Here is a 21,425-nt window from a genome sequence, read left to right as displayed (position 1 = left end):
AATAATTTTGATTATTCCCGAAACAAAGGAATTAGGGTGTAAAGTTCCACTGAGCAACCGACGCCGAAATATGAAGTGAAACATTCTTAACAATAGATGTCGCAAAACGAGTGGTGTGACCATTGAGCTCTAATGTTGAGGTCACTGGATGTGACGTATTTGCTATAATCGAACAACGAATGTAACTTTAAGCGCTCCATAGTGGTGATTTTGTGTAGTTAGTCCTCCTTCAGGCTTATATCACAGTATAGTATATTCAGTCACGAAGCTCAGTACGTAGTAAATATGCATCCCTAGATAGCTGCTAACCACTAGGATCGCTACTATCGCCTCATTACAAACAATGCGAAATAGTACCTGCACAGTCTATTGTTCCTAGTACCCTCATAAACTCAAGCTTCTTGACTGTGTATGCTACACTGTGCTTATGTTTTGTACTGTACACGTTGAATTCGTGTATTTTATTCGTTCAATGGTCAGTAGCTGGAATGTGACGTGTTGTGGAGGGTTTATTGTGTTTGTTCTTATGAAGGGTGAGCGAGATTTAATTGTTTTCAATATGCATTTAACATTGTGTATAATGTAGCGAATAAGCAAAATTTTCACCAGAAAATTTTGCAGCAATAAATCACGAAGTACTGCATCATCATAACTGCAGACTTTAAGGACTCCGAGAATCGGCTCGTACAGCCTGGGCGGTTGTCAAGTGAGAGTTTTTATTTCTTCGTAATATTTGAAACGTTTTGATACCGAGAATAACAAGTGAAATTGTGATAATGACGCACATGACACGTAAAATGACACAACCATAAAGCAACTATATGTGAAAGTAATCTGGAGAAAAGCATTTTCTCTGGGTTTCGAAGTAGCTACATTAAGATAAGACTTTGTAGTAACTCAACAGGCGAAGCAAGCAGCTGTATCTGTGATGAATTCTAAACGAAGTATATGATTTTGGGTCCCTGATTTTGAATCGATTCGATAAAATAATGAGAAGTTTACACATACGCACCGTACGTCTACGCTACCGTATAACATACATACTATTGTTGCTATACATCTAATTTTAACAACATTGAGGTGTTGTCAATTTTTATTTTGATAAATTTATCAGAATTGTAATAAGCTTGCTGGCTCAGTATTAATATTTTAGAATCAATGTTTAATATTGCCTGCCCGTTTCCTACTTCTTACAAAACTGCGCAAATATATTAATGCAAAGAATAACAAAAATCGACGTTACATATTTAGGACTATTACAATTATATGAATGAAAATTTAATGAAACTTGTTTTTGAATGGACTTTGAACTACCGTTTGTAATCTCTAATGTTTACTTATCGGTACTGTTACTACAAGCACCTTGATAACGGCATGTTAGTTGAACTATTGCTGGTAGAATTTTTATTATAACACAGGATGTACACAAGGAAGTGCTTCGGCCCGCATTAATATTCGATCTGCTTATATTATTTAAGTTACAGTATGAGGTAGCTAATTATTTCAATTTAGTCTAATTCAGTACAAAAATTACGATAAATGGATTGTCAATACATTCTTTGGAATTTACTATTCTCTATTAGAACGGACAAAGTTTAATGACATTCATTAATCATAATAAATTAATTGTGTTTTAAAACTGTAATATTATCACGCCAATTTTATATTCGGTCACTATTTTGCGAAGTATAAACTGGCATACCTTGTGCTAGGTCTCTAACAGCATGCAGAAAGTTGAGTATACTGTATATTCAATACAATTTCACAATATAAGCGTGTTGTGGAGTACCGACATTAACTTAATATTGCTGTTGGGTGAAAATGTTCTTCATTTAATCAATGTGAACTCATCTTCGTTAATTTTCAGAGGCATTCTAACAGGAAATATATAGGATATATATAGGCCTATATACTGTACCGTATATGATATAAGCAGAAGTGCTGTAGGAGATATAATTAGGCTCTTTTAAAAGGAAGGCAGAATTGAATCGATACTCAAGTTGGGCCACCAGAAAAACTTAATAAAGAAGCACGAAAAAATATGCATTCTAAAACCTTTAAAAGACTCGTGACAAATGAAGTTTATCAGTAGAGAGAAGCTTAAAAAAAAATATATATATATATATATATATATATATATATATATATATATGAGCGAAATAAGTGAGAGTAAAGGTTTACAGTATGTACATTTAAATAAAAAAAAATAAAACTATTGGGAGAAAATGTTACATTAATTGCTGACGAAAACAATTTTGATTCATTTGTTTGGATGAGGTGGGAGGGTAATTTTTTGCGCCAACCAAATTCAGAGCTGAAAAATTAAAGCTTGTAGCCAACTCTGAAACACTGTGGGAGTAGTATCACAGTCTAGTGTATATTAGTCACGAAGCTTGAGTTGAGGTTGCTAGAAACAGTAGACTGTGCCGTTACTATTTCGCATTGCTTGTAATGAGGCGATATTAGCGATCCTAATGGTTAGCAACTATCTATAGATGCATATTTGCTACGTATTGAGCTTCGTGACTGTATATACTAGACTGTGGTAGTATTAAGCTTATAGTTTGAGGCTGCATATCATTAGCTAGGGTAATTTACTTTTATTGAGTAATGTGAAGAAAGATGATTTAAATATGATTAAAAATGATTTGCGAGAAATGTCGAAAACTTGGATATATCTGAGGCATTTCATTTTTACAAATATAATGAACCCAAGGATAAGGCAAAAATTGTGAGGCTGTGGATTCTGTAGACTAGGCCTACAACTTTTCCAAAATAATGGAAATACTGTCATTATCATCTGATATCAACCCAAATGAAAATTTTTGGGTTGAACTGGTTAGAAGAACAAGATAAACGCCAATAAGATTATAAGTAGAATTAAAAATAAGATTAAAGGAAAAGTGGAACAAAATTGGCTCTGTATACACGGAAAAAAAAGGCAATCTGATATGCTAAGATGCTTACAGGAAATAATAAGACAGAAAGCTTTTCTTGCAATATATTTGTTATTTTTTTTATTTTGTTGTATTTTCGTTGTTTACTTAATATTACATGGCTTTGATAAAAATAACAATTTGGAAGAAATATTATTTATTTTATTTAAATAATATTACTTTGACATAAACAAATCTTTATACTTTATCATATTTGTTGGTTTGTAAAGAGTTTATTTTACTTATACTACATATTTTTGTATTATAATATAACTCGTAAAATTGAAAAAGTGATGGGTGACCTAATATTATTAGTCACTGTTAATCCAAATACCCGAACTAGGTGGTAGATTTTGTTAAGAGTTCTTAGTTTCCCGTGTCATTTTTTTTTCCATCAGTTTACTATTTATCTTATTATCCCCAAATAGCAAGGGATTCTAAATAAAAGTCAACAGTTTTTACATTCGTTCTTCAATATAAGATAATACAATTTAATACAGCCTATATTGAGCTGAAGGATGGATAGCATGATGTGGGAACAGTATTATTGTCACAAAGATGCACTGTAATGAAGTTTGAGACATTGTGAATATTATGTGGTGCACCTCATCCATGTTCAAAATTTGAATTGATTTTCGATAATTTTATTAGTAGGCTAATACAATTTCATTACAACGTTCTTAACCTCCATTATTTATTTAACAAAATTATCTCTGGATGAAATTGTCGTGTTCAGATAGTATTTTGCACAATGTAGAGCATTACAACGTGCCTATATAAAATATGTATTACTCTTTATTTTCTCGTGAAATACTTCTTGCTAATGGGGGGGGGGGGTATACTGTTCATCCTATAGGCTTATTCCGCTTCTCCAAAAAAAAAAAAAAAACAACAACAACAACTTTTCCACTGAAATGTGTTATCAGTAAAGCACGGTCTTCATTGCCCGCGTTCATAAGTTACCTGCGCTTGGATAGTGTGGTGTATGCCTAGCTTGATGTGTGATGGGAGGGGAAGATACGGACGTTCCCTCCGTTGTACAGGTTCAGTGCGGTGAAGGACAAAGTTGCACCTTCTTTACAAAACAGCGTTGTAAATAAATGCATTGTAACACATCCTTAGAACTTTAATAACATTATATTATTAATAGAATGCAATACTGTACAACAGTTTTCATTTATGATTCACCTATTAATGCGTCCACAGTTTTTTTTTTATTGGGTTATTTTACGACGCTGTATCAACATCTAGGTTATTTAGCGTCTGAATGATATGAAGGTGATAATGCTGGTGAAATGAGTCCGGGGTCCAGCACCGAAAGTTACCCAGCATTTGCTCGTATTGGGTTGAGGGAAAACCCCGGAAAAAACCTCAACCAGGTAACTTGCCCCGACCGGGATTCGAACCTGGGCCACCTGGTTTCGCAGCCAGACACGCTGACCGCGTCCACAGTTCCATTACAATAAAGAACAATACATTTCCGTAAAGTATCGAAAGAAAAAACCTCTTCGCCTATCACTTAGAAACATTTTGAACTGAGAAAATGTGCATTCCACATCGCAAGACGTGAGTGGTGCGAAACGAAAATATGAGCTGTCACACGTATCATCTGAGGGCTCACCATTAACCGACAAAATATCTCTTATTTCACACATTGCTGAAAATCCACAGTTCTTTTTCAACACGGTCCCAAATTTCGTGTTAACTGGTTCCAAACTTGGATGTGGTTTTGCTTCACACAAACTTTGGTACAAATGTTCTACGAGTTGGAGGCCACTGGACATTTCGAGGGTTGACGATTCTAGTTGTTTTATTGTTGTGGGAACATCTTTGTAAACATCTTTTATGTACAACAGATCTTCATAGAGTGCTTCCGAAAACAACGACTTTGCAACCTTTATTGACGTACTCGCTTTATCATCAAATGTTTGTATTACACCACAGACTTCCTTGTAGTGTTCACAATAGTACAATGCCGCCTTCAACCAAGTTCCCCACCGAGTTAAAATGAGCTGTGGTGGCAAAGAAATTCCTGGTATGATATCTTTGAATTCTTGTTTTCGAGATGGGGACTTCAAAAGGATTTTCTTTCCGTTGGAGATTAAGCTGTCAATATCAGGGAATAACGACCTAATTTCTTCAGCTAACCTATGCAGATCATGGGCCAAGCAAGTTAAATATAGCAGGTTTGGATATCTAGTCCGGATTTGGCGTGCTGCTTTTAACATGTATGCTGCAGCATCTGTCGCGAAAAGGACATTTTCTCTTTGTATTCCATCAAGCCACAAAAGATTCATAGCAGTCTCAAAGAGAGTATCAATTGTGGAACTGTTTACTCCAGTAAACACCTCGGTTGTTAACAAGTATTTTTGTGAAGGTTTGTCCGGAGATAATATTCCAGCAATAACATTGCCAATAGACCTTCCTTCCACATCTGCCGTTTCGGCTATAGAAACCCATATTTTATTATTTGCGACAGGCTTTCTAATGCCGTTGATGACATGATCATAGCACGGGGATAAATATCTTTTGCGTAGAGTTGACTCGCATGGAACGTTTCGCCCAGTATATTTCTGCAAAAATGATTTGAAAGTAGTATTTTGTAACTTGTGTAATGGAATATTGCAACTTACCATCATATTGCAGAGGTCGTTACAAAACTCTCTCTGAGTAGGCTTATATTAATTTGAACTCGATGGTGTATCATGTCTGCCAAACAGCGTTATACTTTATGTTGTTTAGACTTACAGTGCTTCTGGATGAAAATTTTTCTGTGGCCTTTAAACTGTAGGCTACATGGCATACTTTGCAAAATATATTTACTTTTTGTATAGTGAAATACTCATGGCCAAATTCCTCCACATATTGTAACAACTTCTGTTTCTTTACGTCCGACATTACTGGCACTCTTGTTTACAACCCTGCACGGTCTACACGTGCCCGACCGACTGCTGTACGTATTGAGAATGCGTCGAGACGCCGTACCCATCGCGAGTGATGTGGACGTGACGTCAGAGTCTCGGTATAGCCCTTGTGCAGACAACTTGTATCGTGGCAGCAGGCAATGAAAAGGCAACGAGGTCCGCGCTTTAGTTATCAGTATTTGAAAAAAAATATCTTTGAACATTATGTGCATGCATAGCTATTTATCCTAACTTACTTACAAATGGAGTCCACACCTGTGGAGTAACGGTGAGCGCGTCTGGCCGCGAAACCAGGTGGCCTGGGTTCGAATCCCGGTCGGGGCAAGTTACCTGGTTGAGGTTTTTTCCGGGGTTTTCCCTCAACCCAATACGAGCAAATGCTGGGTAACTTTCGGTGCTGGACCCCAGATTCATTTCACCGGCATTAACTTATCACCTTCATTTCATTCAGACGCTAAATAACCTAGATGTTGATACAGCGTCGTAAAATAACCCAATAAAATAAAATAAAAAACTTACAAATGGCTTTTAGAGAATCCGGAGATTCATTGCCGCCCTTACATAAGCCTGCCATCAGTCCCTGTTCTGAGCAAGATTATTCTAGTCCCTAGGCTTATTGTGCTTCTGCAAAAAAAAAAAATAAATAAAAATAAACTTTTCCACGGAAATGCTGTTTTCATCATTTGAAAAAAATATCTTTGAACATTCTGTGTGTGCATAATTAGCTACTTCTCCTAACTTACTTATAGGCTAAATGGCTTTTAGAGAACCCGCAGATTCATTACCACCGTTACATATCCTGCCATCAGTCCCTATCCTGAACAAGATTAATATAGTCCCTACCATCATATTCCACCTTCCTCAAATCCATTTAATATTATCCTCCCATCTACATTTCCGCCTGACCAAAGGTCTTTGATAAATAAGAGAAAAAGGAGAAGTGTTTTTATTATCCACCCCATTCATTTCACAATCCGATAAGACACTTGAGTTTATGCATAACTGCCATAGACTATGTGAAAAACTGGCAGCTACTGTATTATGCTCGTGTTCCGAAAATGAGCTATAAATAGCAAATAACGTGCATCATAACAGTTTAACCTGTTTGTTGCGAAATGTTAAAATGTATAATGAAAAAGTATGTCATCTTCGCAAAAATAATATTTTATTACATTTAGAGCAAATGTTATTGGTAAATAATAATAATAATAATAATAATAATAATAATAATAATTATTATTTATTTATTTATACTGGGAGAAGGGCCTTCTCTTACACTCTACCAGGTCACAAAGTATACAAGCAGTGAAAATTTAAGACAAAGTTAAAGAACAGAATACTAACATCTTACAAAAAAATAATAGCTTAACAAAAGCGACACTAAACAACATGAAAATAATACCATAATAGAAAAAAGAAAGTAAGATACAGACCTAAAGATTGGAATATAATAAAAGCAACTCAGTTAGTGCAAATAGTTAATAGGGAAAAGTAAGGAAGAATACAACAAATGGAATTTAATAAAATAGTAATAAGAAAGAAGGGAAAAAATACGAAAATTATATAAAATCCACAATAAAAGGGGTAGGATAAATGTTCATCTGGTGATCAAGAGAACAAAAAAAGGGGGGGGGGGAAGGAAGGAAAAGAAATATATATAATTTTTTTTACAAGACTATCGCAGAGAAAAGGGCTTATAATTGAAAGGAATCTGAATTTAAAAAGTGCAATTTTAGTTTATTTTTGAAACTAGATAATGTCTCTGACATGTTGTGGTAGAGAGTTCCAGAGACGAGCTGCAGAGATGGTGAAAGATGAAGAGTAGAAGGATGTTCTGTGTTTAGGAATGGAGAGAGTGATATGGTGTGAGCGAGTATCTATTTCGTGATATGAGGACAAATATTGAAAACGAGAAGCTAAGTAGCTAGGGTTAGAATTCTGAAGAATATTGAAGAGTAACATGAGAGAGTGAATAGTACTTTGCTCTTTGAGATGGACCCAGGACTGCATATTTAGTGAAGGTATGATACGTTCAGATCTACGGACTTTGCAAAGAAATCAAACACATGCATTATGAACACGCTGTAATCTGTCAGTCTCATGTTAAGGTCAGTGTAGAGAGTGTCACAGTAATCAAAATGAGGCATCAAGAGCGACTGTACTAAATTCTTCTTGAGAACCAACGGAAGGAAATTTCAGATTCTTTTTAGCATGTGAATTTTCATAAAAATTATTTTACATGTGTGTGTGTGATTTGAGTATTCCATCTTTTAAGTAGAGAACATAAAGAAAAAATTGTCACAGCCCATTCGGTTAGAAAGTCAAAATGAGCATGCACTTTCATGTTCACAAACAATAATATAGAAAATGCGCATAAGTATTCATCAGATCTTGTTTACAACATATCGTTTCTGGCTATCTCTTTAATAGATTTGATCTTAGCTTTGCACTGGAGGGTATAATAAAGGTACACTCTTCAAGGCACAGTTTACACATGCACACACACACATTAAAAAGAAAAAAAAATAGGATTGAATGATAAAATTATATACGTTATTAACAGCTGATTGATTATATAGTAATGCATTCTAGTGTTTGTATTAATAACTGTCAGATGAAAGTGAAAGTAGGGTAATTCGAAATCCATGGATAGCTGAAAAATATAATCTAAGTTCAACAATGGGTAGTGAATTTGGACCACACCGTGTATCTTTTATTAGATTGATAAGAGTCACTTTTTTGAACCATAGGATCAACAGAGAGATGCAAGTGGCTGTCACATACTGGTTCTGCTCCCAGGAGGAAGACTTCTATGACAAAATGGTACAAAAGTTGATCCTATGATAGGCTATGACAAAAGTCTCATTTTCGGTGGGAATTATGTTGAAAAATAACTAAAAAATTGTTGTATCTATTGCAATAAATCTTTCCATGAAATTGTGTTTTCTTTCTAACTGCTTACTTTCTGGACGGCCCTCATAATTGCACTCGAGTGGCCAAAATTTGTATAAGCATTTGTGACATTAACATCGTCGTAGAAAAAAAATAACTTTTTTTATTTGACCCCATGAGAATGTTTGATTGTAAGTCAGCTGTTGTGTGATCACTGTGCCACCGTCGCAGGTCTCGCTACCAACATTACGCAAAGCTTCCAGGTTAAAATGGCCAGGGTATAGTCTATCATCATGTGCCAGTCTAGAAGATCGGAGACCTTCCTATTGTCGATGAATGTGAGGTGAAATGTTTCTTTTTGGTGTCCTAGTGCCTTGTCAATGTCCTTTAGTCAATTCGCGTAACGTTGATCTACCGTTCTTCTTCTTCTTCTGCTTCTTCTTCTTCTTCTTCTTCTTCTTCTAAATTAAGGGTGTAGGCTACTACCACAGTTTACTATATACAGTCACGAAGCTTGAGTTTTGAGGGTGCTAGAAACAATAGACTGTGACGGTACTATTTTGCATTGCCAGTAATGAGGCGATATTAGCGATCCTAGTGGTGAGCAACTATCTAATGTTTGCATATTTACTACGTATTGAGCTTCGCGACTGTATATACTAGACTGTGCTACTTAGGTACAAATGGCCCATTGTGCATTCCATAAACTGAAAATCAATCCAGAAGATTGCAGTGTGTCAACAGTTTTACGACGCTACTGGGTGATCTAAATTGGTGGTATATAGACGACGATTCAGTTTCTAGGAAGTGAGCCACTTTTTTTTGCCAGTCAGTGTACATTATTTAAAGAATCATTATAGTTTCAAGCGTGTGTAAAATGTGATAATGAATGTCAGTGTAAATCTTCACTCAAGTTAAATTAAATTTCTAAGTTTATAACACATTATGTAACCTCGAACCAATAATTTCAGCTTCTGTGTTACATTCAAGGGGATCTTTTTGCAATACTAACTAAATAATAAAAATGTAACTTTTTACAAGTTCTTTAAGATGCAGTAAATGTTTGCTTTTCGTAGTTTTTTTACATAGTTATAAATTATTATAAAGTGATTTTTTTAAGTTGGTTATTTAACGATGCTGTATCAACTACGACGTTATTTAGCGTCGATGAGATTGGTGATAGCGAGATGGTATTTGGCGAGATGAGTCCGAGGATTCGCCATATATTACCTGGCATTCACCTTACGGTTCGAGAAAACCTCGGAAAAAACCCAACCAGGTAATCGGCCCAAGCAGGGATCGAACCTGCACCCGAACGCAACTTCAGACCGGCAGACAAGCGCCTTAACTAACTGAGCCACGCTGGTGGCTATAAATTGTGATAAATAAAGTGAAGAATGATAATGTTTGCATATTACACTATTAGCACTTGTCTCAAGATAACCACTAAATGAAGGACATTAACTGATGCATTACGAAATGCAAGATATCAATCTCTACAAAGATTTATTCATTTGAGTCACTGTTAATTATCTAATCTATTAAAATGCTGATATATATATATTTTTTTTAAGTTATTACAAAATCCTGACCTAAAATCTTAGAAAAGCGAGATTATTTCTCATATCAGAAACTTCTGCCCTCACTTGTCAAACTAACTTAAGAGGAATGGACCTTACTGTTTGGCACTGTTCTAATCCATTTACAATACAGGCAGTGCAGAAGATGTCCTCAGTAACAGTTTTTTGTCACTGCTAGCAACTAAGCTTCATTTAAAGTATCTAGATTTAAAGCAGCCGTACGTCTGTTGTGAGACAAATTTTAACACCAGATGCAATCTTTAATGAATATCTTACGGAGATTTTCCCATACATAGGGAAAGTATGGACTGCACTCTTTTAACAAGTGCCTGGAAACGAGCAAAATGCCATCTAATTGGAGAATATCAATGTGGTATATAAAGGGAAAGGCTGTGTTGATTCACCAGACTTTTATAGAGGAATAGCACTAAAAAACAGGATTTTCAAAATTTTCTGTAAATTTTTATTTTATTTATTTTTTATTTACTTTAGTAGGTTATTTTACGACGCTTTATCAACATCTAAGGTTTATTTAGCATCTGAATGAGATGAAGGTGAAATGAGTCCGGGGTCCAACACCGAAAGTTACCCAGCATTTGCTCATATTGGGTTGAGGGAAAACCCCGGAAAAAACCTCAACCAGGTAACTTGACCCGACTGGGAATCGAACCCGGGCCACCTGGTTTCGCAGCTAGACACTCTAACCGTTACTCCACAGGTGTGGACTTTTCAGTAAAATCTTGTTAGACAAGTTAACCAAGAATCCCTGACCAGCAATATAAGAGAAGATTTACACTGACATTCATTATCACATTTTACACACGCTTGAAACTATAATGATTCTTTAAATAATGTACACTGACTGGCAAAAAAAAGTGGCTCACTTCCTAGAAACTGAATCGTCGTCTATATACCACCAATTTAGATAGAGTGTTATTAAATTTAATAGGTTTTATGACTATGGAAAGGTGTATTCAACATTTTTGGAGATGAATATAATGTTAAGAGGTCATAAAATGCCACCCCACAATCCACTTTCTACCCACAAGTGTCTGGCTGTGTATTTTATGGTTTTACAACACAGATCTTTTAAGTTTTACAATTGTGCAGTGGCGCTTATTGATGAATTATCGATGTGTGGCATATTTTCTGTCCTCAGTCAACTTTTTTTTTTTTTTTTCAGTTTTTGTTTTGAATTTGTTAAGTTAAGATGCCTCTTATTCGAGACAATATTGCGAGAGCTATCGCATTAATTGAGAGTGGATAAATCATTCAGTTTGTAGATTATGTCATCGGTGCGTCTTCTGGGAGTATCCAACGTGCATTAGAGCTATTCTGTAAACTAGGTACCTATCACAGATGACTGGAATCAGGCCGTGGTAGGTCTACATTCCCCAGAGATGACAGGTTTGTGATTCTCCATGTCTTGCGATATCTCTACATGATTGCAATCCAGGTCAGAAATCGTCTCAAACCGGTGAGGAACGTAACTGTGAGTGAGATAAATGTTAGACAAACTCTGGAAAGCCAATTTGATCTCAAGAAGACCTGCAGTTTCTCCATAGCTCACCCCCAGCACTGGACAGTGCAATTACAGTTCACTCATTAACCCCGAATTGGACTGTGGACCAGTGATTATCGGTGCTGTTAACAGATATGTCGCGATTTTGCTGCCAGTCACCTGATGGAAGAGAGAAAGAGAGAGAGTATGGAAAAGACATGGGGAGCGATATTCGCCTTGTAATTTCTCCGAAAGAACGTTGTTTGGGCCACCGGCATGGCTCAGTCGGTTAAGGTGCCTGCCGGTCTGAAGTTGCGTTCGGGGGCGGGTTCGATTCCCGCTTGGGCTGATTACCTGGTTGGGTTTTTTCCGAGGCTTTCTCCAACCGCAATGTGGATGCAAGGTAATCTTTGGCGAATCCTTGGCCTCATCTCGCCAAATATCATCTCGCTATCACCAATCTCATCGACGCTAAATAGCCTAGTAGTTGATACAGCGTCGTTAAATAACCAACTAAAATAAAATAAAAACGTTGTTTGGTGGTGGCTCTGTCGTGGTTTGGGGCGATATCAGTTTTGGGGCCTGAACAGAACTTGTTTTCGTCGATGGTGGCACTCTGAATGCGCACTGATAACATAATGGAAGTGTTAGCAAACCATGTAATCCCCTTTGCTGGTGAAAATTTCATCCTTATGCATGACAACTTCCGCCCCCATGCATGACATCGACATCGAAATATCAACCCTGGGCTGGCCAGCATGCAGCCAAGACTTAAATCCTATTGAACATCTGTGGCATATGCTCGGCCAAAGTGTCCGACATCACAGCTTTGATACCTTGAACGAAATGTGTGCAGCATTGTAGGAGAAGTGGAATTTTATCCCTCAGGAATCATTGCAGGACCTAGTGGTCATGGTGTGACGAATGGAGGACATCATTGCCACTAGACGTGATAACACACATATTAGAGCAACATATGCGCACAGTGATAGTTACAGTGGCATAATCATGTGTTAATGTAAGCCATTGCCTCAATAACTCCATGAAATGCATTACTTTAAATCAGTGTTTCTCAAACTTTTTTGAAGTGGGAACCTCTTTTTTAAGTCAGAAGAGTTCTGTGGACCACCTTATTCTTTTACTTACTATTTTAATACCAGTATACTTATATTTTAAAATAGAATTAATTAATTCATTATAATACTTTTCTAATTATATTTTTTGTAGCCAACCACAAGTAACTTACAACAATTCTGTGCATTGTTGATTCATCGCTTGCCTGTTAGCAGTTAGTTGTTTGAAATCCTTATGTGGTACATGCTAGTAGCTGTCCATGTCTCTGTTAAATAGTGCCCATTATAAATAATGGAAAATTGGCTTCATTCCGGATCTTTGAAAAGAAAGGAACATGATGATACGCTTCATTTAGGTAGTGCTAATATTTCATAACCTGTGTGTGAAGAAATATATTAATATCAGTGATTATAGTGCCATTAAAAAAATATCTAGTCCTAGTGGTAGCTATTCAAAGAAAAAATACTTCCGTGAATATGACGGGAGTTATTTGGAACTTGGATTTACTTGGTGTGGCAATGAAAGTGAACCAAAACCTCGGTGCATTGTTTGTTATGAAGTGCTGTCAAATGAGTGTATGAAACCTGCGAAAATGAAGCGGCACTTAGAGACGAAACACGCAAGTGTAAAAAGTAAACCTGTCGGATTTTAAAATAACCGGAGTCTAAAATTTCTCATATCTTCATCTGGAAAAATAAATAAAAAAACTAATGCAGAAACATGCCCGATTTTCAACAAGTAAAGATGCAATTTGATACGTTCTGTTATTGGTGTACGACATACTGTACGTGCCCATTTCAATGTGCAGACTGGGTGTCTGCAAAACTATTAAGAAAGCCAACAATACGTGAAAAGGTTCAGTACCTTGGTCCTCTGTTATGAATTCGGGTGGTCCCTGGCTAGGTTACAGGCTCGGCGCCAGATATGCAGGGAAACACCACGTTCATAGTGCTTCAAATCCCTCTTTTGTTGCTGAGAATAGAGTGGGAAGTGGGTAGAAGGGTAGGGTAAGACATTTCATAAAATATTAGTACTGGGAGAAAAAGTGAAAGGCAATATTTCCAAACTCTGATATTTTCAGCTATAGTATGATACGCAATTCGTTTGAATTTTATTTTTTCTTCTGTCTTTTTCGAAGGACCAGAAGGGCAGAACTCGAGTACCACAGGTGGTCCGGGACCATAGTTTAAGAAACGCTGCTTCAAATATTGCATAAATTACAACACTTTCGAACTTTAAAATAAACTGCAAACAAAAAACATTTTGATGATGGGAATGAAGTTCACAGGATACATGTTAACTTTATTTCACAATATGCCTTTGTCAGAATGTAGAAAAAATAAAGCATAAGATACAAAATCATTATAGTAGGCTACTTAAAAAAATAAGTGATCCACTTTGTTTTGCCAGTCAGTGTATTTGTCGATTTCAGAAGATTTAAACGTATTATTTTATTGGTTTTAAAATTATCAGTAATACTGTATTATTAACAGAAGATGATTTAGAACTATTCAATAAGACCCTGTAAAACTCAAATGTACGTGGTCATTTCATTTCTTTTTGGGTTTTCTATGAACCTGTTATTTAAGTAGAGTGATTTTAGGGAGTAATTTATGTTCGATTATTGTTGTATTATCTATTTGATGGGGAAATATTATTCTACTTTAATTTGTAGCTGTTCGTATATTTTTTAGAAATGAATTTAATTAAAGGGGGAGATGGGTGAAATTTTGGTCATTTCAAATCGAAAATCGCATTTTCATATGTCTTTGTGTGGAAAATGAATCAGAAATCTCTTCCTATTAATTTTTTGAGGAAGTTTCAGTGCCCTACAGTACTTGGAAGTATAAAAATTAAGTCATATTTAAATGGTTGCAATCTTGAATTTGAATTCCATACGAATTTTATAGACTGTTTCTCACACTTTTTTTGCGGCACATTTAGTCATGTTCAAAGTGTAAAAGCTCTTACAATTTTGATGCTAGGAACGTGAAATTTTTACTGCATGTTCTATATAAGATGGTTAACAAAACACAGCATTTTTTTGATCAGCTGAATGCTTTCAAGATAGAAAAATGTAGTGGACACGAAAAATTTAAATTTTGAAGTTCACTATGTATTTTTTTTTTTTTAATTTCCCTCAATTTATAGATGTAAATTTAAAATTCTGGATACTTTTCTGATCACATGAGAAATGTAAAAGAAAAAATCATGCATGAAACTTATATTTTGTAAGGGCAGACACATTTTGAAAATACACAACTTTTTTTAATTTGAATAACTAAAAAACCATTCATGTGATCGTAATGAAACAATATGCAAGAATACTTATATAAGTAGCATGAAGTGTATAAAATATATAGACTAGTCCCTACCTTAAAAAATTGTAGACAATAGAAATTTCACCCATCACCGTCCTCAATCTGTTTATTTGTGTAACACTCTAATCTTTGAACTTGCAGGATGAAGAAGTGCAGTGGCTGAGAACTATCATTGCCATTGCAAAATTGGTAACAGCTATTCAAAATCATAATGATCTAAAGCACTGAGTTGTAAAGTTGATGTAACGTAGACCCAAGTGCAATATGATTTTGTGAAACTAATAACAAGACAGTATGAATATACTTTAACAGCGGCAGAAAGATCCATAGTATAGATTACTTCCCGTTTGTCAACATTTTTATTTTTTAATAGATCTTCAGTGAATGTGTTTTCTTAGTTCCATTAAAGTTCTATATTTATTTACTTCGTAATGGTGACAATTACTGTGACACCTCTGATAGAAAAAATGTATACCTTTTTGATATGTCCTCGTGCTTTCTAAGCCTTCCATTTTGCTAAATGGAGAAATTTTATTTTGAAGGTTTTTCTTGTTATATAAGCATTTGTATTTCACATACGTAAACTAATTATTAATGTTAAACTATTGATTGTACGCTTGTATAGTGTGACTAGTTTCAAGTACACAGAGTAAATACAAGTAATTGCAGAAATTGTGATTAGTCTAATTCAAGTTGCTTCTCTTCTTTCTTTTCTTTAGTGGGTTATTTTACGATGCTGTATGAACATCTCAGGTTATTTAGCATCTGAATGAAGTGAAGGTGATAATGCCTGTGAAATGAGTCCAGGGTCCAGCACTGATAGTTACCAGTATTTACTCATATTGGGTTGAGGGGAAATCCCGGAAAAAACCCCAACCAGGTAACTTGCCCTGACCGGGATTCGAACCCGGGCCACCTGGTTTCACGACCAGACGCGCTAGGCATTACTCCACAGGTGTGGACACTTTTCTTCGTTAAAAGTTATTTTCGTGAGTAACAAGTACCTCAATAACATACGCCACTACAGAAATGTTGGACCATTTCCAAAATTTCTGTTGCTACTACATGTCATATTTACGGATAGAAAGCTGTTGCTAGATATCAGCATGCACAATCGACAAGTTTAGGATGAGTCCACATCTGTGGAGTAACGGTTAGCGCATCTGGCCGTGAAACCAGGTGACCTGGGTTCGATTCCTGGTTGGGCCAAGTTACCTGGTTGAGGTTTTTCCCGGGGTTTTCCCTCAACCCAAAATAAGCAAATGCTGGGTAACTATCGGTGCTGAACCCCCAGACTCATTTCACCGGCATTATCACCTTCATCTCATTCAGACGCTAAATAACCTAAGATGTTGATAAAGCGTCGTAAAATAACCTACTAAAATAAAAATAAAAGTTTAGGACGAAGTGTGAGAATTTTGGAGGGAAAATCCAATCACTGTCTTAGTGAATACACTATAATAATTCAGAAGTGAACTCTTCTTGGTAAAAAATAAAAACGAGTGAATGTAAATGGGCGCCACTCTGAACTGAATTACTAACATGCCTCATATTTACGGCTAGAAAGCTATTGCTAGATATCAGCATGCACAATCGACAAGTTTAGGACAAAGTGTGAGAGTTTTGGAGGGAAAATTCAGTCGTGGTCTTAGTGAATACACTACAATAATTCTGAAATTAACTCTCCTGTGGTTAAAAATAGAAATGATTAAATGTAAATGTGTACCACTCTGAACTGAATTCCTGTGTTACTGCCACTGGTCACAGTGACACATTTCAAAACTAATATATGATAATTATTGTTTATTTATTTAATGCTGAGATAATTGACAAATGTCATTAACCTTACAATGGCCAAAAGCAAACGAAACAGAGAATATACAGTGAAACCTTTCCTAACGAACATCTCCAAGATACGGACACTCCTCATATGGACAGATTTTTAAGTCCCAACTGAAATAATATAGAAATAATGATAAATTAAACTCTCGTTTACGGACACTCTCAGACACGAACACGGACAGGTGTTTCACAGTCCTAAAGCTTGCTTTACCTCCTGACTCCGGACAGAACTTGGATTTCAAGACCTAATGTGTTACAACAATGGAAAATTTAGTTTTGAGAACTGTACAGGAATTCCTTAACATGAAAGAAGACAATAAGGGTCTCGTAGGCTACCCCTTGTTAGCTGGATAAACAGAGTCATAAAATTTGACCTGTCTGATGGGTCCAAGGTTTCCACAATCTTGAAATTGTATTCAACACATGATAGGATTAGTAGGATTATTCTCTTCACTTCAATCAGTTGTTGTGTTTCGAGAGACATGGCACCTGAACATAAAGGTTAAGTTGAAAACTGCAAATTACAGTACTGCATAACTGTAGATGTAGAATAAACTTGCATGGCACAGTGCTGTATTTTCCTTTTTCAGTTTTATCTACTGTAGTTCAAAGTTGCAAAGAGTTCATAGTAGTACAGTATACTGTATTTAGAATTAAACTACAGTAATGCATTTCATTTAAAGCGTGAAGGGATAAATAATGCATTATTATAAATTTACTGTTAGATTGGGGAGCCTCCCTCCCAATAAAGGTCACCTCCCGGATGCGGACAGATTGTTACGTCCCTTCGATGTCCGTAAATGAGAGGTTTCACTGTAAAAGGCAATTGCAAGAGTTTAACTTAAAAATAAATGGTTTAGAAATTCAACATTTTTTCTCTGGTCTCCCAGTATCTGTCCACAAAACTGCTAGCTGAGAGTGATGAGCAAAGTTTGATGTGATCAGCGTCCATGATGTCCCAAGATATTGCAGAGTATACAATATGGGCTTGGTAGAATACCTAGGCGATGAAGGTGGCTGCCTAGGCAATAATATGTAATGTGTTTTTTGAACATTATAACACACAGTTACATTCACGTACTTAGAGTTACCTGTTGTAAACAGTATGCAATGATATTTGAAGGTTGTATCAACAGAAAGTATTTTAACAATAAATTAATGAGAAATTTATATGAACAACTGAAAATTTTCCTTTGTAATTAGTAACTATGGTTGTTAAACAGCTGTTTAAGGTTAAACATATGCATAATGTCATGAAGACAATTTGGGGGCATGGACGTAGAGCCCCAGGGTTCCTTCACCTTGGCACTAGAATGAGGTGGTGAGGTCTCAAGTAAACGAAATCACTTCATTAACATTTCTGACACAATGTTAAAACTAATGAATGATTGACTTAATACAAGTAAACTAGCATTTAATGTCGATAAAACTAGTGTAATCAAATTCAATACACATATTAGTGCTCAGTTTTCCTTCTCCATTAGGTGGAATTGATCTCAAAGAATCTGTAAGCATAAAGTTTCTTGGTTTTGAAGTTTGATAATCACGTGAACTGGAAAACTCGCATAGAATAGGCTATATTACTTCTAAGTTAATACGATGAAAGAGTAATGGAATGGAGAAAAATTCTCTCCGGTGCCGGGATTTGAACCCAGGTTTTCAGCTCTACGTGCTGATGCTTTATCCACTAACCCATACCGGATACCCACCCCGGCGTCGGACAGAATCGTCTCAGATTAAGTTCCAACTCTTGGGTTCCCTCTAGTGGCCGCCCTCTGCACTACGTCATAGATGTCTATGAACGTAGGACTGAAGTCCACACATGTGCTGAGGTGCACTCATTATGAGTGACTAGTTGGCCGGGATCCGACGGAATAAGCGCCGTCTCAAATCACGAAGTGATTTACGCATATCATATATATTATTTTAATGTACCGAAGTACATATGATATTTCCATGCAGATATTCTGCGTCATCATATGATGAAAGAGTAATGGAACAGAGAAAAATTCTCTCCGGCGCCAGGATTTGTACCCGGGTTTTCAGCTCTACGTGCTGATGCTTTATCCACTAAGCCACACCGGATACCCACCCTGTCGGATCCCAGCCAACTAGTCACTCATAACGAATACACCTCAGCACATGTGTGGACTTCAGTCCTACGTTCATAGACATCTATGATGTAGTGCAGAGGGTGGCCACTAGAGGGAACCCAAGAGTTGGAACTTAATCTGAGACGATTCTGTCCGATGCCGGGGTGGGTATCCGGTGTGGCTTAGTGGATAAAGCATCAGCACATAGAGCTGAAAACCCGAGTTCAAATCCCGGCGCCGGAGAGAATTTTTCTTCGTTCCATTACTCTTTCATCGTATGATGACGCAGAATATCTGCATGGAAATATCATATGTACTTCGGTACATTAAAATAATATATATTCTAAGTTAATGCCTGTGGCCTCCATTGGTAATAAAAATGTCCTTAAAATGACATACCCTCATTCTGTAACTAAATGTGGATTAATATTCTGGCCTACAGTAACTTATTTGAAGATAGAAATATTTCTGTTTTATAAAAGAAAGCCCTAAGAATAATGGCAAGTATGTATGAAAGGACGTTCTGTAAAAAGATTTACTAAACTTTGAAAACTTGCCATTAACTTGTGAGTACATTTATTGATTAATTAATTATGTTAAACATGAATATGTTTTATCACTAATCAGAACATTCATAATATGGAATACAGATACAAATCAAATATCCATATAGCCTCTCTTAGTCCCAGCGTAATAAACAGTTTCACTATTCATGTATTACTGTCTTCAATGCACTGCTTAATAAAATAATTTTAAGCTGGGGTAGACAAATTCTGCACACCAGGTCGCCATGGTGCCTAAACAATTTTATGTGGTGCCTGAGTATTTTTATTTATTACACATTTTGATTACAAACTTAACATTTTGTATCACTTAAGAATATAGTAATAACAACTACTTTCATATATGTTAAAATGAAAAGTAGTTGTTAAATTACCTAATTGACACACTACCTTCACATATGCAGAACACATCACAAACACCAACCACAACTGCAGCAACATAGAAACAGACATGAAAATCCTACACATCCCACCGAAAAACCATAAATTAAACACACTAGAACAGTACGAATATACAGACGCACAAAAACACACCCACAACATATCCTTAATACACAACTAAATTTCAGAACACACACCCCATTTGACTCTGCACTACCAAACACAAATGCATCCCCCAGCAAAACAACTGAAGAAACCAAAAGAAGCAAGGACCTTGCTAGTTCTGAAGATGACTGATACAAAGTCGAAATTAGTCAACTAGGTAACTTACTGCCTAGTTTTCATTTTAACATATGAAATTTATTATAATTATATTAAATATTTTTATTAAGTTTAAAATTTTTTAAGACTTGACGTCTCTTAAGTTGCTGTGACTGATACATAATGTTAACAAAAACTTGTAGGAAGGAATTCAAATGTGTAATATATTTTATCAATTAATTATGATAATTTTGAATATATCTTGTCCACCGTTGTGGCTGAGGGGTTAGCGAGTCTAACTCCGAACCCAGCGGGCCTGGGTTCGATTCCCACTCAGGACGAGTTGCCAGGTTGAGGTTTTTTCGGGGTTTTTCCCTCACTCCTTGGATGAATATCAGGTAACTTTATCAGGCGATTGGAACCCCAGTCATCTTCGCCACTTCCTTTCCTCCCCATCATCCTTTCTTCATCATCCCATTTCTGGGGTTTCAGATCACTCTGCCGGCAGCCTCACAAAGCTGCTGACTCTCTTGGCCGGCCTCCATGGAATGTAGTTCAGTGATGTTGGATGGCTTCTGCAATGGCACCCAAGGCAGACCTACTCGGGGGAGGAGTTTTGCCTCGGACCGACAGGGGGCCTTGGGGCAATTGCTGAAGCAGGAATGGTATATGGATTCTGTCGGGTGTAGGGACCGGTCGTTATGGGAGTCATATGGTTAGGGCGGTGCACATAGGGGATATGTTATATGCAACTCATTCCATATTGAGGGTTAGCGTAATAGATCTCAATAGGTCGCAGTGCTGGGTCATCCGTCCCCCCCCCCCCCAGTTAAATTCTATTCCAATATATCTTTATCTTAGCAGGAATGATTTTCGTATTGTTTGTGTGAGTAAAACATGGTGGCTCCTGGAAAAAAAGGAGTACCTGAAAATTTTGGATGCTGGGTAACTTTCGGTGCTGGACCCCGGACTCATTTCACCGGCATTATCATCTTCATCTCATTCAGACGCTAAATAACCAAAGATGTTGATAAAGTGTCATAAAATAACCTACTGA

The 21,425-nt window shown here is 36.4% G+C and overlaps 1 protein-coding gene across 3 annotated transcripts in view; it reads left to right on the top strand.

Moving 5' to 3' along the window:
- Positions 1–395: 395 nt before the first annotated feature.
- Positions 396–21,425, top strand: part of LOC138708097 (terminal uridylyltransferase 4-like) — a 116,572-nt gene continuing 95,542 nt past the window's right edge. For 2 of the 3 annotated variants that reach the window (XM_069838283.1, XM_069838281.1), the window contains exon 1: positions 396–533. The gene's annotated coding sequence lies outside the window, so the exon portion shown is untranslated. Of the gene's footprint in view, positions 534–15,369; positions 15,418–21,425 lie in introns of all 3 variants that reach the window. The other variant, XM_069838282.1, reaches the window with a different exon arrangement.

Source organism: Periplaneta americana, chromosome 10 (assembly GCF_040183065.1).
Source record: "Periplaneta americana isolate PAMFEO1 chromosome 10, P.americana_PAMFEO1_priV1, whole genome shotgun sequence".
In the NCBI taxonomy this organism is placed as follows: domain Eukaryota; kingdom Metazoa; phylum Arthropoda; class Insecta; order Blattodea; family Blattidae; genus Periplaneta; species Periplaneta americana.
This window is presented reverse-complemented; position numbering and strand designations above follow the sequence as displayed.